This window comes from Mesoplodon mirus, assembly GCF_964341445.2.
Source record: "Mesoplodon mirus genome assembly, chromosome: 13".
NCBI lineage: Eukaryota > Metazoa > Chordata > Mammalia > Artiodactyla > Ziphiidae > Mesoplodon > Mesoplodon mirus.
In genome coordinates this window covers 46,920,798-46,945,395 of record NC_138989.1, presented here as the reverse complement: position 1 = coordinate 46,945,395, position 24,598 = coordinate 46,920,798, and the positions used below count along the sequence as shown (strand labels likewise).

Genomic DNA, 24,598 nt, shown 5'->3' with positions numbered 1-24,598 from the left:
TAAAACTTAAAGAGGACTCGGGTTTATAGGATTCATTCAGGAGCAGTTCCCTATAGGAATGTGTTAGTGGAATGGGCAGTGAAACACCATCATTTGATCCCAAGAAAGCCTGTCATCTGATTCCATTTACAGTGGGTAGCGCACATCAGTGGGCGGTGTAGCCTGGGGCTATGACCTACTTTGCGGCTGATGTCTTCCAGTGTTCCTGGGAAGGAGGTTATTTTTGTTTCCGCTCATCTCTTATACGCACACAGGAAACATAAGCATTTGATGCTCCCTGAAAACATCCCGATAGTTCTAGGGCAAAATGGGCTTCAAGGTTATTTAATTTATGCCTCTTAAATCCTGACACTTTTTTCCTCAAGTGAATTATATGCAGTATATAGAACTTTTAACCTTTTACTCATCTTTTCCTTACCATCACTTTTTTTTTTTTTAAAGAAAATATTCCAAGGCTTAAGTGGCTGACTATGAACTCCCAGCTTTTGTGCTCCTGGATATAACGTTTATTTTGTTTTCCTGAAAGATTGCACTAAAATCCTCTTTTCTTGGTATGTGTATTCTAATTTGAAAAAAATGATAATTTAAAAGAAGTTTCAGTAACATTTCATTAGGAAAACAATGGGGAGCACATCTTCATGGTACACTTGGAGGAGGTTAGTGATGTAAGAAACACTTGTAGTGTCTATATCTTTTAATATCTAGGGATTTGTTGGCTTTTAGTTATCCTTGGATTAGTCTGGTTTTAATTTTATCTGGCTTATTTAGAAGATATTGCCATGCTTGCTTAAAAGGAAGTCTTCTCACATATTAGGCAGTCATTTTGTGGGAGTTTATTCAGACTAATTTTATGTTTTGATTTGATGAGACAGGTCCCTGTCTCAGACAGGTCATCTAGCAACATGAGGCTTAGTTAACCTTCTGTTGGTGCAATGGTGCCTGATATTTGTGAGCTGGGGAAAACCTTTTTCTTCCCTTCAGAATCTGTAGTTCATGACAATAAACCTCACCCAGGTATTCCTATAACAACACACCAAAATAACAGTATAGACCATAAGTAGTAAGGAACACGAGCTTTAGAATGACTCATCTGTATTCAAATGCTAACTCCACTACTACAAAGCTATGTGATATCAAGGAAGTGACCCTTGGGATTTTCATCTGAAAAATGGTGTAATATTTACTGCAAGTGATTGTTTTGAGCTATTAATGAAATAAAATGCCGAAGAAGTTACCTAATATGGCATCTACTAATGACAGGGTTTCAAGTCAGGAAACTATTGTTATAATTCCCTTTTCCTTTTATCTCACCTGTTGTATTTCTCCCAATATCTTTCTAGTTTGGAAATGGAGTCTAGCTAACATTTATAATGTTGATCCTATTTTGATATTTTGGCTACTATTTCCTTTCAAATATCTAATTCTTCCTTTCTGGTCTTGATCTGTTATTTTGATTTTTCTCAAATGGTTTCACTGTCTGGATATAATAATCTTATTTTGTCCATTTTATTTCATCTACTCTTTGAGGTCTCTTTTTCTTCTTGACTGGTTATGCTGATAACTATGATCAAAGATTCTATCTTTAGACACCAAATTTCATCCCATTTGCTGTCAGAGCCTCTCAGGGTGAATTTAGAGTCTACCAGCTGACATTTTCTTTCTTTTTTTTTCTTAGAAATATTTTTATTACAAGGTTTTTTTTTGGGGGGGGGTGCTGCTCTTTTAAAAAAATTGAAATATTTCTAACCTGACATATTTTTATTGAAGGATGACTTAGACTTGCAATCTTTACTGCTTTTATTTTGTATTTAAAAATTTTTAATATTTTTTTATAAGTGCTTTAAATTTTTTTATTTATTTTTAATTTTATTTATTTATTTTTTTGTGGTACGTGGGCCTCTCACCACTGTGGCCTCTCCCGTTGCAGAGCACAGGCTCCAGACGTGCAGGCCCAGCGGCCATGGCTCACGGGCCCAGCCGCTCCGCGGCATGCAGGATCTTCCCGGACGGGGACAAGAACCTGTGTCCCCTGAATCGGCAGGTGGACTCCCAACCACTGCGCCACCAGGGAAGCCCGCTGTAATTTTTTTAAATTGTCCCTCATACTTAATATTAGTGTTTTTCTCAAATATTTCCAATGTGTACAATGTGATGATATACATATACCTTGTGAAAGGATTCCCCACATCAGGTTAATGAGCACATCCATCACCATCATTTTACTTTTTTTTTTTTTTTTTTTGCGGTACGCGGGCCTCTCACTGTTGTGGCCTCTCCCGTTGTGGAGCACAGGCTCCGGACTGCAGGCTCAGCAGCCATGGCTCACAGGCCCATCTGCTCCGCGGCATGTGGGATCTTCCCGGACCGGGACACGAACCTGCGTCCTCTGCATCGGCAGGCGGACTCTCAACCACTGCGCCACCAGGGAAGCCCAGGGATCATTATATTTTTTTAGAAACTTGCCATCTGTTTTCAACTGCCTGTCAAGTTCAGTTGTTAGGGTATGAAATTATAGTGGTGTGCACAGAAAGGAATTTACATCGAACATGCTGGCTCCATATCCTGTCCCCTGTGCCACTTAATTATATGATGTCATGAAGCAATTATTGTGACATCTAATCACGAATTTCATTTCTAACGGAGAAATTTCTTAACGACTGATGTATTGCTGTCAATCTTGCCGATGAATTTGGAGGTTTATAAGCCTTGAAAGTTACTTGGGAAGTAGCTTTGACTTAATCTATATAAAAATATGCTTCTCCTTGCCTGTGCTCACAGAATTTATGCTGTAGTTGCAAAATTGAACTACGGTACGAAATGCTCTATAATCTGTTTTAATTATAAGAGAACAGACTGTCTTGTCAATCATTTACTGACAGTTTGTGTTGTGTCAGCAAGTGACAGGAGATTCATAAAAAGTGCTTCGATCGTACAATCTGAATTAGTGTAAAAAAGGACTACACAGATTCCTCTGCTAAGAGGAAGTAAAGTGGTGAAGAAATTGGGGTAAGAGTGCAGACCAGAAAATATTAATTTGAGGACATGTTGTGAGGCTCTGTAGGGGAAATGAGGGGAAGAGATGCGTAAGAGGGCAAAAACTACAAGGATCCAGGCAAATTGGTAAAGTTCTCTGTGTTAAAGGAAATAAGTGAAGAAGAGGCAGGGGGGCCACTACCCGAGGGGAATAAGACAATATGTCCTAATGGGAGTTTGCATGGAATGAGGGGCAGGTTTGAGAAGTAAAGAGAGTCAGCAAAATCGTCAGGAGGCTCAAGGGACAGCCAGGGCCATTGAGACGTTGGAGTAGCCTCCTGGGGGGGCACCAGGAAGCTGCTCTTGCTGGACTGGAGGGTAAACCCCCAGGAACACAGGGCTCTGCTCCCCTTGATGAAGCCTGAGCAGTCCCGTGCAATGAGCTGACCTAAGCTGTCAGTTACACAGCTTCTGTAGCAATGGTCATTGTCAATGCCAGCTTGAATTCTCATGCTCCACCAGCTTTGTCTCCCTTGAAAATATCCCTTCCCACTTCTGTGACCAGACATACCCAATACCATGGCTCAAGTTGCCCCCCAAAGAGTGGCAGATAGTCTGTAATTATTTCTTGAGCTGCAGATGGCTTTGATAGAGTGTGTGGAGTCCAAATCTTGGAGGCGGAGCGGGTGAAGAGACTTTGGTGTGATATAGGGGGGAAAACGTCAGTCAGCTCCCAAGCTTTTAGGTCACCAGGTAATCTGCAGAATATCAGTTCTCAGGCCCTAGCGCTGAGCCTCAAACCTTTGCGAATTTGTATCCCTGGGGTGATAAAGAGTGATGGGGTGCGGAATGAGATGGCTCCTGGTGGAAGTAGAGGAGGTGTTACAGATACTGAAAATTTGGAGAGGGAATAAGGGCCACAGCTGGGGTGTGACTCTGATCCCAACTGGTTTAAGGCTGGGAATGGACTAGGGTCAGCAACGTTTGGTAAAGTTCTGTACTTGGTATGAAGCACTTCTTTAAAGAGGTGATTTTATCCTTTGCCAGGAGCCTTTGATTTGGCAAAATGGCAAAATGTATCCTCTGTCAAAATATCTGCAGAAAGTTGTGTTTTAGGAGCAAATCTTGTGACAGTTTCAAGAGAAATTGAAGATGGGAAAAGACAGACTTGTTAGAATAATCTAGATATGAAGTGACTGGGGCTTGCATTGGAGATCCAGCAGATGGCATGATAACAGCTTATCTGAACAAATCATGGAGGATATATGAGAGGAGAAGTGGAAATCCATTCTGGCACCTCCCAGATGCTCGTCCAGGGCTCAGCTGGATCATTGAACAATACAGATTTGTGGGCTCCATGCCAGAAATTCTGATTCCGGAGGTCTCCGAGCGGCCTCATGGGTGATTCTGATGTAGACTCAAGGTAGGAGCCATTTACCACCAGTTCAGAGGTCTCAACCTTGTCTTCCCATTAGAACATCCTGATGAACTTTAAACAAATGCTGCTATTCACAGCCCACCCTGTACCATCTACATGAGTCTTTGGGAGGGGCTCATGCATAAGTACTCAAAAAAAAAAAATCTCCCAGGTGATTTTAATGTGCAGCCAAGTTTGAGAACCATTGCTCGAGACCATAACGTGGTTGTTAGACTTCAGACTTAATGTTCTCAGAGCTTAGACAAGTGGCAGGGCGGAGCAACCCCCCTGCCCCTCCACCAAAGAAACATCTGGTTAATGATAATCTAGGGTCAAATATTTGGCATTTGTTACTATCATTTTTAGGAAGAACATAAAACAGATTGGGGGAAAAATGGTTGAATACCTAATTCAGAAGATTAGCATAGTGACACCTAGTGTTGAACTTAGATGCTTCCTCAGAATTTCAGTGCTCTGCCCGCCCCGCCCCTTGGTGAATATTATTTAAAGTAAAATGCGGAGAAATAATTTCCAGTAGTCTTTTAATTCAGAGTCTTCAAGGCTATAAATTGGATGATTTGGAGACCGGCGTGAGGGAGTTAGTGAGTGGGCGTGTCCCAACTCAAGAAATATAATTATTCCTCTTCTTGCTTTCTAGTAAATTTGGAAAAGAAAAAAACAAAAATCAGAAACCTGACACAGTAATTAACTAAGCCTTCCAGAACAACATCAAATAATTATCTCAAACAATTACCTGGTGGGTTGAGTTGGAGTAGATCTTTTTTTTTTTTTTTTTTTGCGGTACGCGGGCCTCTCACTGTTGTGGCCTCTCCCGTTGCGGAGCACAGGCTCCGGATGCGCAGGCTCAGCGGCCATGGCTCACGGGCCCAGCCGCTCCGTGGCATGTGGGATCTTCCCGGACCGAGGCACAAACCCGTGTTCCCTGCATCCGCAGGCGGACTCTCAACCACTGCGCCACCAGGGAAACCCTGGAGTAGATCTTTTTATACTCCTGTCTGACCCCAAATCTAGAGCTTTTTCACCCACTCCCCTGATGAGAGGTGTAGACGTTCATCTTTCCAGGAAGACAGAGAATCCCAGCCTGCCTCAGGCCCAGCCATACAGACCAGAGCGTTTTAGACCCCCAGGTCCCCCTTTCTCCCTGGTACGTCCATTGCTGGCTGTTCCTGGCTCACGGTGGACTGAAGGAGAAATGGAGACCCCGCAGGAAGACTGAGAAAGAACCACACGGGAGCCCGTTCTTTGCCTCCACGGTCTCCAGACAGGCGAGCCCGTCCGTGCTTCCTGGCAAGCAGGCGGGGAGGAGGGGCGGGACGCACCTTCAGTACCCTTCCTTCCTCTCTATGGAAACGAGAGCAGGAAGAAAATAAGCACCACCTTCCCCCAACGGCACACAGATACTTTTCTGAGTAAAAGGTGTCATTTTCTGCAAATTAATCTCTTTTGAATTTAAATAATGAGAAGATAATAAACCTAAACTTTCTTCAGCATATTTTGGAATCTCAAAAACTGATGCAAATAGTGGACAAGTGTATAAAGAATATACAGTATAAAGTCTTAATGCAAATTTGATTCTTATAATGGGAGGAAGGCAATCTGAGAACAGAGGTCTAGGAAGAATCAGCACCATTTTAAGTAAGATGTGGGACCCATATTAGAGAGAGAGCATGAGGACCACACGGAAATCACAACTTGCAGTTTCAAACTATGTCCAAATGGTCTTTATTTTTTATTATTATCATTATTTTTTTTTTGTGGTATGCGGGCCTCTCACTGTTGTGGCCTCTCCCACTGCAGAGCACAGGCTCCGGACGCGCAGGCTCAGCGGCCATGGCTCACGGGCCTAGCCGCTCCGCGGCATGTGGGATCTTCCCGGACCGGGGCATGAACCCGTGTCCCCTGCATCGGCAGGCAGACTCAACCACTGCGCCACCAGGGAAGCCCCAATGGTCTTTATTTTTAACAATGGTTTTTTAGTTGGTGATCAATAGAGTCTCCATTTCATTTAACTTGTAACTGGGGTAAGCCATCATGAAATAACTTGGATCTTAATTTTTCACACTGAGGAACAGGCCATTTTGCTAATTCCATAATCATATCAACAAATTAGTATTTATTCAATTTGTTACAAAATTGGGGATCTCACTTGAGCAGCTGGCTGTCTTGGCTTGCAAATTAATTGTAGTGAACGACCTAATTTCTTAAGTAAATGAATGTGAAAAGAATCTCAGATCAAATAGGTTTGTGATTAAGAGGCAGAACTGTTAGGTTACTGTGTTTCCAGTACCAGAGAAGTCCCATTTTTGGGTCTGAAGCTCTATTAACAAATGCCATTTTCTAACGAGACCTTCTTTTTTTTTTTTTAAGATTATTTTGATGTGGACCATTTTTTAAAGGCTTTATTGAGTTTGTTACAATATTGCTTCTGTTTTATGCTTTGTTTTTTTGGCCGCGAGGCACGTGGCATCTTAGCTCCCCGACAAGAGATCAAGTCTTTTTTTTTTTTTTTTTTTTGACCGCGTTGGGTCTTGTTTGCTGGCACTACTCTTCGTTGCCATGCACGGGCTTCTCATTGCAGTGGCTTCTCTTGTTGCAGAGCATGGGCTCTAGGTGCGTGGGCTTCAGCAGTTGTGGCTCGCGGGCTCTAGAGCGCAGGCTCAGTAGTGTGATGCGCGGGCTTTGTTGCTCCGCGGCATGTGGGATCTTCCGGGACCAGGGCTCGAACCTGTGTCCCCTGCATTGACAGGCGGATTCTTAACCACTGCGCCACCAGAGAAGTCCCTCTAATGAGACCCTCTTTAATCATCAGTCGGCTCCCAAAAATAGCTGGATGAAGCAAGTTGAGAATAATACAGCAGTGTGAATTTGAGGGCCAATGCTACATTTGGTGAGTAAACATGGGACTGGATTTTCAGTTCCTATTTTTAAAGGATTGGAAAGTTAGGCATGTCCTGGCAGCTCAGGCCCTGAATGCCTGGCCTGTCTACTTCTGATCACATCCAGCTGTCCCCATAAAGAAAGAAAGCTCAGTGGCTTGTCTTTCTGGGACAGCCTGTGGTAATAAGACATGGCCCTAGTATGTTCTGTCTGTCTTCAGATCTCACCTTTTGAAGAAACTGAGCCTGCTTATAAGCAAAATAGAAAAAGAGATCAAAGGACTATTTTTAATAATGATGTTATGAACAAGACTATCTGTTGTCAGTAATGAACAGAATCTAAGCCCTCTTTTTGAGGCCAAATTCACTAACAGTTTCAAATCCGCCTGTCCCACGACTTTCACTAGCTTGTGCTGCTCCCAGGCAGCATCTGCAGGCACGAGCCCTCCCATGTGAATTCCAGATTTGGGGATATAAGCCTTTCCCAGGCTCGAACACACTCAGGTGGTCTGCAGCGTGCCTTCTGACCCAAGGCCTCTCTATGCCTTCCAGGGAAGCTCCTTCCAGAAGTTCTCAAGGTGTATGAAAATGAAGCCTGAACATTTCTTTCCTGCTCTGGACAGTAACTAGTTCTTTGAATTGAGAATGAATCACTAGCAATGAAACTATCTGATCAGGAGACTTATCTTCTAAAAACTTCTGTCTGGGGAAAAATGGCTGTGTTAATACACAAGCAAACAAACGTCTTCCCCACAGTCACTGAAAATACCCCAAAGAGGCAATAACAGAGCAGAAAATTATAGCAGGGCTGAAGCTAACAAAGACTCAACTGCAGACGATAAACTACAAAGAAGATCTTCCAGGTGAAGCACAATTTGAACTAAAATGAAAGAAGACTCTGGGGGTACATTGCTGTGTTAGACAGTAAGTGGATGCAATACAGAAGCCCCAGCTGATTCCTCACAGCTTAGGGAGCAAGGGCTGGATGCATGGATGGGTTTTGGCAAAGATGGGAAATTCCCTGAAGTCTTCTTCATGAAGATTTGCCAGGAGTGGCAGAGCTGGAGGGTAAAAAATTTCCCTCAGTTTTACTGAGGCATAATTGACGAATAAAATTGCAATATATTCAATGTGTAGCATGTGATGATTTGACATACATGTACATTGTTAAAGGATTTGGAGGATACATTTGTTCACCAAACAGTGTTGGCAGTAAAAAGGGCTCTTCAGCCAAGCAGGGTCAATTTTTTTCTCCTTTCAACCAAGAGAGCAGATAGAAAGAAATGCCCAAAACTTCAGGAATACCAACCAAGGCTTATCGGGTACATGCAGCACAGAGAACTCTTGGGGACAGTTCTCTACAGAGGAGAGATGGAGTGAGAATACGAAGGAACAAGGCTTCGTGCAGGGAACTCTGATGTATGTGATGTCTGAGCAACGCCTGACCAGCTGCCAATTCCCATGGTCCTCTTTTGGTGGCTCTCAAATTCTGCAGCACAGAAGAATCACCTGGAGAAACTGTTTAAATACATGTTCCTGGCCCCCATCCCAAGAGGATCTTGAAAAAGCCTTAAAAATATGCTTTTTAAAAAAACCTAGTGCCTGATATTCCACCAGCCACATTTGGGAAACATTCGATTGCTATTTATTCAATTGGGCAATAAATGAAAAATAATGAGATAGATATTTGAGCCAGACTAGCAATCAGAGAACCAGAAAATTAGAGCAAATGACCACCAAAGAACCAATTTCAGAATCTAGCAGATGAACAACAACCTCAAACCACTAAAAAGTACATTTTAAATGGTAAGTAAAAATTTATTAACTAAGAAGCAAAGCTCTGTGCATGTGAGCCTATGCCTGAAAACACACACACACACACACACACACACACATACACACACACACACTATAGAACTATAAAACCATGGGTTTAATAATATTTAAGCAATAGGCAGGCACCATACTAGGAGCTTTATATGCATTAACTCATTTAATTGTCATCACATCCTATGAGGAAAATTCTTTTGTTACCTCAATATTATAGATGAGGAGTGGAGATTTGAGAGGTGAGATAATTTGTTCAAGGTTATAAAGCTAGAAAGTGCTGGGGCCAGAATTCCAAGCAGATTCAGGGTCTGTTCTAACCACCGCATTATTCTTTGCACCACAGTGTCCTTTGAAGAGATCAATTAGAGAGTCTAACAAATCTGACTAAGAAAAGAGAGAAGACATCATATTAAGGATGGCAAACTAAAAAAAAAAAAAAAAAAGGCAAACTAATTCATTCATTCCTTGAAATCATATATTTATTGTCCTGTGTCTCCTATGCATCTACCATGGGCCACACCAGGCACCTAGGGTTTCAGCAAGGAAGATGAGGAACAAATTCCTTGCCCCTGGGAGTCTTACATTCTAGTTGAAGAAGCAGAAAAGAAGCAAACAAACATATCTTTCAGGTAAATATATATTCTAAAGAAAAATAAAGCAGAGCAGGGGGGTTGGATGGCGGCCTATTTGAAGTTGGGTTCTCAGCTCTGGTGTCGTCGGGAGAGGACAAATGTAGCCATGGGGAGAGTCAAGCAAAACTCTTGGGAAGTGTATTCTGGACAACGGGGGCACTCAAAGGTGGACCTGACCTTGGTGTTTTCAAGAAACGTGGTCAGGCTGGAGCAAAGGGGCAAGAGGAGTAACATTAGAAACCGACTTTGGATACAGATCACTGTCTACACTACTCCACTTCTAAGTCTGACCTCAGTGTACCCGATTCCAGGAAAATGGCCACTCCTGCAAACAGCTGAAAATACACATATTAGTGAAGATGAATATTATATAATAGTTCACGTGTGCATTGCCTCCAATGGATTTTTAAACATTAACATGATTCATTTATTTGGGCTCAACTATCAGTTGATTACACTCCAAGTGTTCCTTTCTAAATCAGTTAAGAATGCATTTTCCGACAGCCATAGTGCTTAGGTAGTAGTTTAATTTTCTAGAATGACCCTCAAAGTTCAATTTAGTGCCTCTGTGCTTAATTACGGTATTAATAAGAGTACATAGTCAGGATGATAGCATTATTTCTGTGAGGAAGTCAATTCTGGGTTCCACTCAGTGGGGTCAGTTCACATCTCTCCACTCTCCAGTTCCCATACAGCCCACTCTGGTTCTGCTGCTTTATAGCCTGAAAAGCAGCGGTTAGCAGTGAGGTTTCTAGGGTTCTTGTGGCATCAGAGGGAGTCCTGGGCCGTTAAAGAGGGCTCTGATGATCAAAGTGGCAGTAGGGAATTACACAGGCATCCCGAGAAGCAACAGGAGGGGCGAAGATCGCACTTGTCCTCAGCAGTGGAAGGAAATGGGAAGTAAAGGTGATGGGAAAGCAGGCAGCAGAGAAGACGCTAGAATCCCCGGTGATTCCAGCACAATAGCGAGAAGACATCCAGTTAGTAGCGCTCTGTTGCCAACACCAGGGGGCACCGTTGTCATTGAAGGGGTGCCCCTCACACGGACTTCAATAACCTTGGAGCTGTACAATGGGGAGGCTCTGTTTTCAGCAGGAAATTGGAGGAAGTGAACTCCTGAATAAGACACCCATGTCTAGGTAAGAGATGGTTATATGTCAGGCATTTGTAAGTCGAAAACGACCTTACAAACTTTTATTTATATGTTATAAAGTTCTCCATACATTAAAAAAGTATAAATTTAATAAACCAGGAGATATAGTAGGATTATATGGCTTCATGCTTTTTCATAGACCAAGTTGTGTGACCTCAACTGATAGTTTCTCTCCAGAAGTGCATTTCGAACGCATCCTTCCGACAGCATTGTGGATGAATGCAGAGAAAGCTAAGAATGAATACAGGAAGGATAATTAGGAAATGATTGAAACAATGCAGGTAAGAGATGTTCAGAGCCCGATCTTGGGCAGGAGATTGAGAACACTTAGGCTGTAAAATTGGACAGGCTTGAGAAATCTGACATGAAGGCAATGAGGGAGAATAGCAAAGGGTGCTCACTGGTTCCTGACTGACTAAGCAGGTGCCAGTGAACGCTGATGAAGGAACAGTTTTGGGGGAACAATGGTGAGTTCACTATTAGACACATTGAGTTAGATACACCCAGGGAATATACGTATGGAAAGATCCAGCAAGCCTGGATCAGTGGGGAGTCCAGTGTTGGAGACAGTGATCCAGGTGTCACCGGCCTGCAAGTGACAAGTAAACCAGGAGAATGCAAGGAACTGGTGCTAAGAGCTTATAGAGGACACAGGTCCAGGAAAGAATCTTGAGGATCATCAGCATTTAATGGTCAGAGAGAGGAGAGATCCTGGCAAGAGTTTATATTCTGGAAAATCAAAGGGTGTATCTTTAACTGGGTTTACAAAGCACCTAAACCAACCTGTCTGCTCCCTGGCTACTTAATACTGTTCAATGATGACTGTTAAGAACACTTACAATGAACATAAAATAGGTGGCTTCTTCCTCCTTTAAACTCTTACTGAAATATATCATGTAATAATTTGCAAAGAATTTAACACTGATTAAAACAGGATTAAATAAACAGTCTTTGGTGATCTTTTAGAGGAGACTTTTACAGGTTATAAATATGTGCGTTGACTTGAAAATTTTTATTACAGAACAATATACTTATTTCTGCCAATTTCATATTGTTTTGGTTAGCCCTAATAACATCGTTAAAGTTTTCATATTTTAACAGTGTCAGTAATGATTATGTCATCATTTTCTAATTGGAAAATACATATTAGTTTTTTTAGGAAGAAATTAGAAGCAAATATGAAAAATATTAACAATGACTGTGTGATGGTAGAAGTATATTGTTGTTATAATACATATTTAAATTTCAAAAGATTAAATAGTTTTAAAAAACTGTTTATTTTCCATATTTTCCAGCTGCAGCCTGCAGTGAGAACATGTGATTACAAAGTTCTTTTTATACATGTTGAGTGTGCCAGGATTTAAAATCTGACCTCATGATTTATTATGTAAGTCATTTTTTATGTAAAAGGCTACATTCATAAATAGAAAAGTCATTCTACAGTTTCATTTTCTAGTTTTATATTTTTGACCATAATAAAGAAGTATCAGTATTTCATTAGTGACTGAAGACCTGCCCTCATTTCTGTTTCAACATGTGTGATTCTAGGAGATTTCAGCAGAGCTATGGTTTTTCAAGTTCTGATTCCTCCCACTCTAATAGCCATTGACACCACCATTACAGGCACCACTGCTGCCAGCTGAAATGAAGGCCTTGTAGCCAGAGGAAAACCATCCTGTAAGCAGCCATTGCAGGCCTGTGCCCCCAGACTAACTGGAGGCCGGCTGATGAGAGGTCCACAGTAACAGTTTTGTCAAGTTCTTCTCAACGCAGCCTCTAGAGGGCAGAGAAATCACAAGCCCTTGAGCAGTTCTGTGCAGCTATCCAGTATCCTGCATCCCTTCTTTAACAATGTTATGTGGTGTGCTTTTTAAATTTCATTTCAAATTGATTTGTTTTCATAATATATTTGACCAAATTTCAAAGTTCTGAAAGAATATTCTTGTTCCCCAGAAACAACCAATACTACCCAACATCACCAATTCCTTATATATCTTTTCAGAGACAGTGGTGTCGGTGTGTGTGTATCACCCTATCTTCTCCCTTATTTTTATACAAATGGTAGCAGCCATACACTTTATTCCATGTCTTGCTTTTTTTCACTTAATATTGCCTTGGGTAAAATTCAATGTAAGGATATAGAGAGTTTTCTTGTTTATGGCTGCAAATTCTAGCTATGGGTGTGCCATAATTTTCCAGTTAATAGTTCAGTGAAGGGCATTTAGTTGTTTCTGCAGTACTACTGAGCCTTGGACATGCATAATTTCATTTACACATTGAGTACATCTGTAGCTTAAAAACAGGGAATTGCTTCACACAGTTACGGGGGCTGGCGAGTCTGGTATCTGTAAGGTAGGCTAGCAGGCTGGAAACTCAGGCAAGAGGTGATGTTGTAGTCTTGAGTCTGAGCTTCGTAGAGCAGGCCAGCAGGCTGGGAATTCAGAAAGGATTTTTTTTAAAATTTATACAGTTAATTCATTCATACTTTCGCTTTGAATTCAGCCAACGAATATTTAATATATTCCACGCTCTGCACTAGGCATAGGGTACATAATGTGAGCAAACACCATTCTTGAGGTGTTTTCACATGCTTGTGACAAATCTGTCACATTTCTGGCAGCTGCCATATTTTCCCGGCCGGAACCAAGGAGACACTTGCTTCCTCTCTCTTCATCCTCCCCCAAATTGTTTCCCACTGCCCTGCTCCTGCCTGCCGACCTGTTTTGAGTGGCTTAGGTGTATCTGTCCCCCTCCACCCCCAAAACACACACACACACACACACACACTTTCATAGATGGGCAGAGCTGCTGGCCAGAATCTCTGCCCAGGCTCTTCTGCAAGCAGGAGCACAGTCTGCGTAGATCTGAGCTTGTTGTAAGTCCTCTTCTCCTTCTCCATCTCTATCTGATACCCAGTGGTTGAGGACCACAGATTTCCCCCTGTGATCCCCATGAGGAGAGACCCAAGTGGGGCTTCTGTGAAGTGTCTGAAATGCTGGGGAAGCTGGAGGTCCACCTTGGGCTCTCTTTTTCCCCCTGGGGAAACCATAAACCAAGAGGGGGACCTCTTGGGGCAGTGCTGCGCTGGCCTAGGGGAGGGGCAACAAGCTCCAAGTGAAACTTCTCTTACCCTTCAAGTGTGGTCCTTCTCCATCTCTGGTCCAGGGTGAGGCTTAAGCCTCACCTCCTGTCTCCACCCCAGGTTCTGGGATTTTCACAATGGTGTCTCATCTGTGGATAGTTTGCTAGCTGGTCTTCCTTTGAGGGGGCTGAAGTCAGGAATGACCTATGGTGCCATCTTCATGACGTCACCCTCCAGAATGGATTTCTATTTTTTCACCATCTTGGAGCAGAACTCCTTTTATTCTTTCTCTCTCTCTCTTTTTTTTTTTTTTTTTTTTTTTTTTGCTCTTAAGGTCTTCAACTGATTGGATGGGCTGCACCCACATCACTGAGGGTCATCTCCTTTACTCCTTTAAAGTCAACTGATTGTAGATGTTAATCATGTCTATAAAATCCTTCACAGCAATGTCTAGACTAGTGTTTGATCAGAAAAATGGGCACCATAGCCTAGCCAAGTTAACACAAAAAATTTAACCGTCATATCTAGTTACTCTCCACAGAGGCTGTACCGATTTACTCTCTTACCTAGAACGTTTGAGAGGGGCATGCCCAAGGTAGCGTTAGAGGATAGTTATCAAAGCATTTTGAAAGAGGTTCTTGTTTGCCTCTGTAAACCATCTTATACTATTACACTAGTAATAGCAATAACTCCACTTGAATTATCTCTTACAATGTTTTGGAGGCCGTTCTTGCTTTTGCTGGGGAAGGTGGGGAAAATGATATTGAACTGGATTTTTAAAAAACTCTCCTTTAAACTTTAAATTCCCTCTGTAAACAAAGTCTTTCCAAAGAAAATCTCTCTCTCCCCCTAGGACACTGCTTCCTCTGCAGGCTTCTCAAAAAGAGTGCTGAGAATCATCCTTGCTCTTGTTTGTCTCTTCCAGGTCATCTCATCTCCTCCCAAAGCATCCACTCTTGAATCTCAAGTCACCAGGCTTTTCAACCACTTCTCTACATTGCTAGTGTTCTCCACCAACTCCCAGATCACATTCCCTCATTTCTCTCTCTCTCTCTCTTTTTTTTGAGTTCCTGGATCACTGTTATTCTCTTCAACTCTATTTCTGTTCCAATGATTGGCTATTTGAGTATCTACACAGGTGAAGCTTTCACATTCTGCTCTGGTTGAACTGGATTTTTAAGGATGAGTAAAGATCTAGGCAAACAAGGTGCGAAAGGGCTAAAATTAAGGTTTTGTGAATAGGGAACTACAGAGTGAGATTCAAATTAAGTTGGGCCATATATAATTTTCTTTCTTTCCTCCCTCCCTCCCTCCCTTCCTTTCTTCCTTCCTTTCAACTGAAGTATAATCGACATGCATTATGTTAGTTTGGGGTGTACAACATAACGATTTGACATGTGCATACATTGCAAAATAATTTATTTAGACTCTATGAGTATATGAAGAAAGTCATGAATATTTAATTGTAGGAGTAACAGGCTAAAATTTGTGTATAACTTTGATTGTAATGTAGAAGATCAGTCGGAGAGAATTGTTGCTAGGGATTCTACCAGGCTAAAGAGGTGTGTCTCTTGGTGTCATGTTATTTCTTAGATGATATTTTTGTTCATTGTGCCACATCCTGGATTTCGGAGGCCAAGGTAAATATATCCTGATTGGCAATGTCACCCCATCACCCGGGCTAGAGTTGTGCTCACTGGTGAAATATCTCCAGGGTAACCAAAAGAAGTTAGGTACTTGGGATACCATAGCCTTATTGGTCCTGTCCTTTAAGCTGAGTAGGACAAGGCGGGGTGGGGTGGGGTGGATTTTACTTTAATTTCCCTGAAGATGGATGGGAGTAGAAAAATGTAATTTAGTGGGTAAGTGTGTAATTTTGGAGCCAGGAAGTCTGGGTTTGAATCTAAGATCTGTTTTGCAATTGGCTATGTGATCTAGAGCGGCCACTTAATCCCTAAATGCCCTTTTCCTTACATAAAATGTAGCAATGAAAATAAAACTTGTACCTTTGCCACAGAGTTATCATCCAAAGTACACATAGGAAAGTGCCCAGCACATACTAAATCTTAATAAATGTTAGCTATTGTTGTATTTGTTTATATTACTTTGTAGCAAGCTAACTCTTTGGGAAAAGTCCTTTATTTAGTGTTTCAAACTCCCATTTGCAAAGCAGGAGTAAAGAAATAATGTTAGTAGGTTAGAGACATATAGGATATAATGTTGCAATTAAATAATCATAAAATCACATTTATATTAGCTTTGTTGCTTTTTAACTTTATCATATGGGGTAAGGGTATTACTTGATAAAACAGTTATTTGTGTCAATATGTGTGTTGTATGTGTGTGTACTGGATCACCATGTAAAATGTATTTTTACTCTAGCTCACAATAAAAATATTTTTAACATTTTGAAAAGAAGCAGTGAGGCTAGAGCCCTGAGGCACTGTCAAGACCCGAGACTCCCACATGTTGCAATTGTTCTACCCTAGGAAGAGGAAAATTCAAAACACCTAAGCTTCTACCATGTTCCTGTAGGACCTTCCTGGGATCCTTGGTCGGTAAGAGAATGCAAAGGGGAGATCCTTAGCTTATTTACTGTCTGCCCTTCTAGACACACCTGGATTCCCAAGATCCAACAGAGGTCCAAGTTGCACTATTAAACAAAACAAAAACAAAAACAGAAGCACAAAATGAAAAAAAGCCCTATATAGTATATCCTTCACTCTAGCCAGTGTTTGCCTCTTTTCTTCTGGGTCCCTGGGAAGACTGAGAACTGCCTGAAAGGGTGGTCAACCTCCTGGTATATAAATGGATGGGAAGTAGCACCAGGCTACTGTGAAAGGGCACCAGAAACCTGGTATCTATTGAGAACTATTGAGAAGTTAATGCCACCAGGAGGCCTGTGGCATGGTAGAAATTCCATACTAAAATAAAGTGTGAATAATGGATAAGACTTTCTAGAAAATTGTCTTGTGGCCCAAAAATAATGTAGGAGAAGAAAATTTCCATTCTCTCCTTTTAGCACTTTGACCCTTTCTGCTGCTGCATGTCCCTGTTTTTTCAACTTGGCCATATAAAGATGGAAAAAAAGATTTGGGGGAAGAGTATAAAATTTAAGAATTTAAATAAATAAGTCTAATAGATATTATGACAATAAATAAAAATTTAAAATAGATTTAAAAACTGAAAGCCTAAAAGGTAAAAGATAAAAGGTAGAACTAGAAAGATAAATTTTAAGATGAAAGCACAGCCTGTGAGATTATAAAGTTAAAAAAGTAAGGCAACCAAGGTTAAGAACAGGAAAAAAGAAAAGAAATACAGGACAAGAATTTTTTTTTTTTATCCTAGTAAGTCAGTGCAATTTATTATTGTAGTTAGAAGCACAGCCTACCATATTCTCATAAAACAGAGTACTAGTGAAGTACGAGAAAACAGTTCACAGAGATGACAGCCCTTTAGCCTTTTGTGACTTCAGAACTTTAAAAGACAAAGGCCAACTATGACTTCTATTTGACATTCAGATAGTTACTTGCTCAACACAAACTGAGTTAGGAGATAGCTAAACATCTCATTCTTATTTACTTATGGTGTTCTCAGAAAGTTCCTATTTGGACATGGATAGTTCTCAACCTGGCTGCACATCGGAGTTTTATCTAAGAAGCTTTAAAAAATTACCAAATGCCCAGACCAATTAAATCTGGAGGGTGGAGCCCAGAACATTAGTCTTTATGTTTTCCCAGGTGATTCCAACTTGCAGCCAGGCTGCACACCACTGATGTATCCCTTTCAGAAAGCCGTTGCATGAAAGCCATATCGTATCTAGATAGTACTGTTTATTCTAAATTTCACCAGGAAAATGGACTTTTAGAAGACACAGCTGCACTTCTTCTAAAGGCGTAGCTTCCTGTTTCAGAAGCGCTGGTCCTTGGAGGTTATCTGGAGCGCTGCTTGAAGAGGAGGGAGTCCTAGTCTTGGCAGAGGAGGCAGAGTTTCAGGCTCCAGCAGAAACGAAGGATGTCCAGACGCCTGTGAGCACCAGGATGATGTATGCAGACACCAGCCTTTTTTTTTTTTTTTCTTTTTAAAGAAGATGTTGGGGGTAGGAGTTTATTAATTAATTAATTTATTTTGCTGTGTTGGATCTTCGTTTCTGTGCGAGGACTTTCTCTAGTTGTGGCAAGCGGGGGCCACTCTTCATCGCGGTGCGCAGGCCTCTCACTATCGCGGCCTCTCTTATTGCGGAGCACAGGCTCCAGACGCGCAGGCTCAGTAGTTGTGGCTCACGGGCCTAGTTGCTCCGCGGCATGTGGGATCCTCCCAGACCAGGGCTCGAACCCGTGTCCCCTGCATTAGCAGGCAGATTCTCAACCACTGTACCACCAGGGAAGCCCCCAGACACCAGCTTTAATCCATAACAAGGATTTGTGAAGCTCAGGGCTGACACCAGCAGATAGGGGAAAAGAACTACAAGAAGGGCGTACCACTTTTTCTTCTCACAGGCATCCAAACACACAGTGCCCCAGAACACGTGCAGCAATATGATCACCAGCGTCATGGAAGCTTAATTTAGGAAGCACTGGGGAGGATCTCCATGAATGCCCACCGCGCCCGGCCCCAAAGAGTCAGACAGGGTATTTACAAAGGAAAATACTCCACTCATGATTCCAAAGCCCAAACCAGAAACATAAGCTATTAATCGCATAGAGGGTGTTGTCTCACCTGGGTTTATACTCTTCAAGCCCACACGGGCTTTAAAAAAAAAGGGTTTATAATATGCAAAATGGCACATTTCTTGGATAAGGACTGAGACTAACACTCCAAAGATCAGCAGATATTTCTGTATTGGTCCATCTTAGGACAAGAATTTTTAGTTGGTAAGATTTTGTGGGGTTTTTTTTAATTAAAGCATTTTCTAGAGTTGTTTTATTCCTTTCAAACTAACCGTTTTAAAACAAAAGCTTTAATTGTGTGTGTGTGTGTGTGTGTGTGTGTGTACATGCGTGTGAGTGTATAAAACAAAAGAAAGACACGGGGGATGAGCGCTACCAGCTCCCCCCTCTGGCTTCTGGCTAAAGTCAGAGTTACTCCTTCTGACAAAGCTCAGACACAAGTGGGGGCATCTCACTCTGATTCAGTTTCTGAGGAAACCCCGAAAAGGTGCAACACATTTACAAACCACTGCTCAGATATGGAAGCAAATGTAGGCTTCTCAAATATTCAATCATGGACTTAACAGAAAGTGGGCAGGGGGACACACGCATGTCAGTTCACTGATTTCAGTCCTTTTCAATTCAAATAGTCTCTTTCAACTCCATCTTCAAATTTCTTCTTCTCTCTCCATCTCCAAGATGGCATCTATTGGGTTGGGTTGGGGGAGCTTTAAGGGTTCTCATGGTGACAAGGAATTGAGGGACTTCTTATCCACATAGGAGAGGACCGGTCCTTCTGAGCCCTCTCTGGTTCCTGCTCTGGGGTTTGGTGTCCTCTGAAGGGTTAGTGACTGGTAATACCTGGCGGTGTTTGGTATTGTGATGGTGTCCATAGCCAAAATCCACCATTTGCCCATTAGTTTTGAAATGCTTGACATTTCTCTATCCCGGGCCTCAGAAAGTCCACTGGTCATCTCAGCGTTTCTTTGCAACTTCCTAGGGCACACACTAGTGTCTGGATGCACTGCACCCTCCACTCAGGCATGGGCAACCAGGCGTGGTATTTCAGGTTCATCTACCTGTTCTCATCCTGTCACATACGATACAACCTCTTCTTGGAGGCTCTCAGCTTTCCCAGGTTCTATATGGTGAAGGAAGCAACTAGCTCCAAGTTTCCCTCATATTTGTCTAGACGCATCTACTTCTTTGTTCCCTCTGGAATTTGGCCTAGAGCAAGTTGCCAGAACACATATATCGTTTGCTCCCCTTTTCTCCTTTCCCTTTCCACCTTCTCTGGGAATGAAAAGTATAGTCTTTAACCTTCCTTTTCGCATGGCAGGGATCCCCCTTACAGCATAGCCTTGCTTCTCTCTATCCCTGGCTTAATGGTAAAGTCGGCAAAGTCTGAATCTTGATGTACTAACTGAAGCTTAAAGAATTTAGAAAACCATTTCTCTTCCAATAAACCTTATCTTAGTAATCTCTTGCTAGGGACTCAAAAAAAGGTACTTTGGTCATCAAAACCCCAACACATAGCTCTATCTTCTGGGAAGCCGTTGGTTATGAGGGTCCACAGGGAGGTTAGAACTGATTTCCCCCATAAGCAGTGCCTTCCCACAGGCAGGAATAGAGAGGAGCAGAGTGGGAGGTCACACCCACCCTCTTGGCCATTCACCTCTATCTAGGATGATTCTGCCTGTACAGCTGTGCTCTCCTGACTTGGAAGTTAGGGCTGCCTCTCAGTGGTTTTGCAAGGCTGATTCTACAAGCATCACCCTTCCAGCTCTGCGGAGGCCACGGGGTTAGGTGCAGTACGATGCTGGTTCCCACAGGGATATATAGAGATGTGAATGTGAGGCAACTTCCGAACAGTTTGAAATAGTTCCTTGAGATTTCTGATGTGGGCTAATCATAAGACATTAAGTCAACACAGCATCTTCTCACTACTTCTCTCTTACAAATAGGTCCTGTCTTATTTCCATCTAGGTCAGAGTTTCTCAGTCTCAGCACTATTAACATTTTAGGTCATATGGTTCTTTTTGTGAGGGGCTGTCCTGTGCGTTGTAAGATATTAAGCAGCATCTCTGGCATCCATCCACTGTTTGCCAATATCAGTTCTTACCAGTTGTGACAACCAGAAATGTCTGCAGACATTGCTGAATGTGCCCCGGGGAAGCAAAGCAGCCCTGTTGAGAAACACTAATTTAAACCTTGGTCTTATTTTGATGTTGTTGCGATGTTTTAATTGTGTACTTTTAAAAAATATAGAAATGTTTTACTTACTTCTGATTCCTGAAGTAGTAACGCTCATCATAAAATATTTTCCACATAAGATTTAACATTTTGACAGTTTCATCCATGCGTGGCTTTCCCCCCCCATTTGAGCCATACAAATGTTGAAATAATTTTCTTTATAAAAATGGCATTTGCCATTCTGTTTTGAATTTTTCTTTTTTATTTAGTAATACTTGTGTTTCTTATTTTTGACTTGTCTGTTCATATCCTTTGACTTTTTTATGTTGAGGTGTTATATTTTTCTTCTTAACTTGTAAAATATATGTGTGTGTGGCTAAAGAATATCAAGTTTTGTTTGTTATGTATGTTTCAAATGTTTCCCAGAGTTTAATTTATGTTTTTCTCTTATACAGAAATTTTAATTTTAATATAATCAAATTCATCGATATTTTCCTTATTGTTTTAACTTTTTTGGGGTCATGTTTAGGAAAACCTTTCTGATCCCAAGATTATAAAAATATTCACCTATATTTTCCTCTATCTCCATTTTAGTTTGTTTAAATTTTTTTGATTATTATTTTATTCTCCTTTAAAATTTTCTTCATTTCTGTAAATTTTTTGTCTCCTGCTTCTTCTAGATCATTTTTTATTAAATTAAGGTGATTAATTAATTAATTAAATTATTTTACATCTCTGAGCTTTTGCAGTTTCTGCTTTGTAGTGTTTCTTCATAGAGGCACTTCTCTAAGTTTAAAAATTCATGTTAAATGTTTGCTCACAAATTTCAAGTGCTTCATAGTCATAGTTTTCTGACAAGTGCACTCAGCTATTATTAAGTTTTGTTGTTGTTTTTCACAATTTTTTTCCTGTATTAGCTTTGTGTCAATGCTGTGCCCATCCTTCACCCAATAAAAATGGGTTATTTTAGGGCTTTCCTGGTGGCGCAGTGGTTAAGAATCCGCCTGCCAATGCAGGGGACACGCGTTCGAGCCCTGGTCTGGAAGGATGCCACATGCCACGGAGCAACTGAGCCTGTGCGCCACAACTCTAGAGCCCGTGCTCTAGAGCCCATGAGCCACAACTACTGAAGCCTGCGCGCCTACAGCCCGTGCTCCACAACGGGAGAAGCCACCGCATGAGAAGCCCTTGCACCGCAAGGAAGAGTAGCCTCTGCTTGCTGCAGCTAGAGAAAGCCCGCGCACAGCACCGAAGACCCAACGCAGCCAAAAATAAATAAATAAATAAATAAATAAAATTTATTACAAAACAAACAAAACAACAACAAAAAAGGGTTATTTTATGACTCATCAGTAAATGATTTGAGTTTTCCTAGAAGAGAAGTTCCTGGGGGGTAGAGATTGGGCAGAAAGATCAGGCTAGTTGAAGGACTTCTTTGCAGCCTCAGAGAGAGTCCACCTCCTGTAGAGGGTCCTGTGTGCCCCCATTTGCTGTGCAGCCCTACCCCCTTTCCTTCTTTGGATGAGACATGGTTCAGGGAGGCTTGGCTGCCCCCTTACCCCATCCTCCCCCTTTCTCAACCCATTTCCTCTGCTTGTTGATGCAAACAAGGGACATGGGCTTTTGCCTCTAAGAGGGGCTCCCCATTTTTAAGAAATGTGTTTTTGCTATGCCCTGTAGCATTCTCCATGCTCTCTTCCCCAACACAGGCATGAGTTCTAGGTGATCTCTGCTGATTTTGGCAGATCTTACATGCTTTAGAGTCTGAATAGTATATCGGACTCCTGGTTTTGCTGAAAATGGAGCTTGTGGAATTTTATTCATTCTCCTTTTTGCTTTTATGTGACTTCCACAAAGTGAACAGGGAAAAATCATAACTTAGGTAGCCATGTTTATCCTGGAAGTCCTGAGTTTAGTTTCTGGCAATCTTAAAAAGCTGTTATTCAGTCTAGTAGTTGTTAGTACTGCTTCCAGATTTTGGAGGAAGCAGTATGTCATCTGCAAATAAAGATAATTTTGTTTTAATCAGAATTTTTTCTTTGGAGTATAGTTGCTTTACAATGTTGTGTTAGTTTCTGCTGTACTGCAAATAATTTTTGTCACTGCCTCTTCAATGTTTATAGCACTTAATTCTTTACCTTGGTCTGTTGTTTGGCCAAAACATTTTGGAAAATATTGAGCACTATTGGTGATAATTTCCTTCTTTTTCTTATTCCTCACTATAAAAAGAATGCCTTGGGATTTCACCATTAAGTGCATGTTATTCAGTATATTAATAGCTCATAGAAAAGATTAAACACGAGGCATGTACTAAAATGGATAGATGCTGCTTCAACTCCTCTAATTCTTTTGGAAGTTCACTATACCAATTGTATTTCTTAGAATGGAATGGATCTCTTCTGGTAGCACATAAATGTTGGATGTCATTGTGGATGTGTGATGACTTGCGGTACCTCCAAGGAATCTCTCTCAACGGCAGAGAGCTCAAGGAGGTGCTCTGGAGGCAGCTCAGTTTCCGCCATCCCCTCCGGGCATTCATTTGGGATGGGGCAGTTATCTCTCCTATGTTGTCTAAAAGCCTAGGTTCATGGTGTCTCTCTACTTCCTCTCCTTCCCCAGTGGTAACCCCTCTCTGACCCTGTTTATGGCAGTGCAGCCCATAGGGTCAGATCAGGTGCAGAGCTAATCATTATGTTACTGTGAGGAAATTCTAGGGTATGAACTAGGTGGCTGAGGTTGATTACAGGCTTAGTATCTCATTACTCAGTTCAACAACAGTACTGAGCATAAAACTTTCTTTCAGGCATTCTCTGTCATCACTCTCATTACTAGACCCAAAGCCAATTTCTAGACCATTTTGATTGTTTTACCCACTTCTGAATTCTCTCTGAGACCCCTAGATTCCTGGAGACTTGGGACCTTTTGAACTCTGGGTCACAGGTCGGCCCCTTCAGCCTCCTAGTTGACTGGTGGTTAAGAGAGCTGTGAGTTGAGTGGTAACTGGTTAGTTAGCCATACTTTTGATGAAACATTTTCAGAAGCTTCTGTCTGAATTCCTCTCTCTCTCTGTGTCTTGTATTATTCCCACCCCCTTTCACTCACAGCACTGATGAGTTGAATGAGCATTGAAATTGGAACCAGAAGACTTGAGGTTGGGTCCTAGGTTTGCCATTTACTAGCAGCTGTGCCTGGGAAATTTCTTTAAGTCTCTGAGCGTCAGTTTTCTCATTGACAAAATGGAGAAACTTTTGCCTTTCTTACTTTACAGGGTTGTTATGAGGTCAGATTAGCATAATGAAGGCCACAGTCATGTGTAGTTTGATATTTCACCATAGGAGGCTGTGATTCCATTAAAAAGACAGTTCTAAACATGACAGAGATTTGGCTAAGAAATGAAACACTACTGAGAGTCAAGTGAATTGGCTATGATCAATGGTTCCTATATCTGAGTGACTTAGAATTAGTGGGGTCAGAAAAACAGTATTTTTATAAGAGCACCATAGGATTTCCAGGTAAAACACACAATGCATGGCACATGGGACATCCTTATACTAAAAAGTTGGTCATTGTTTATCTGAATATCAATTTAACTGGGAATCTTGTATTTGACTTGCTAAAGCTGGTGATCCTACATGTAAATTCTCACAAGCGAGCTGCTTTTGAAACTACTGACCCACATCCTGCGTAGGGCTTGATTGAAAGCAACTAAACCTGATTTAGTTGCCAACATTTAATAATTAGAACATTTCGGGTGAAAAACTTGATTTCTGGC

At 41.6% G+C, this 24,598-nt stretch overlaps 1 pseudogene across 1 annotated transcript; it reads right to left on the bottom strand.

Annotated features, from left to right (window-relative positions):
• Nucleotides 1-17,916: 17,916 nt before the first annotated feature.
• LOC309814606 (gamma-secretase subunit APH-1B-like) lies at nt 17,917-23,348 on the bottom strand (annotated as a pseudogene). The gene is made up of 4 exons: nt 23,280-23,348; nt 21,558-21,612; nt 18,382-18,835; nt 17,917-18,045 (listed from the first exon to the last, which is right to left on the bottom strand). The product of its transcript is annotated as a gamma-secretase subunit APH-1B-like (transcript).
• Nucleotides 23,349-24,598: the final 1,250 nt, after the last annotated feature.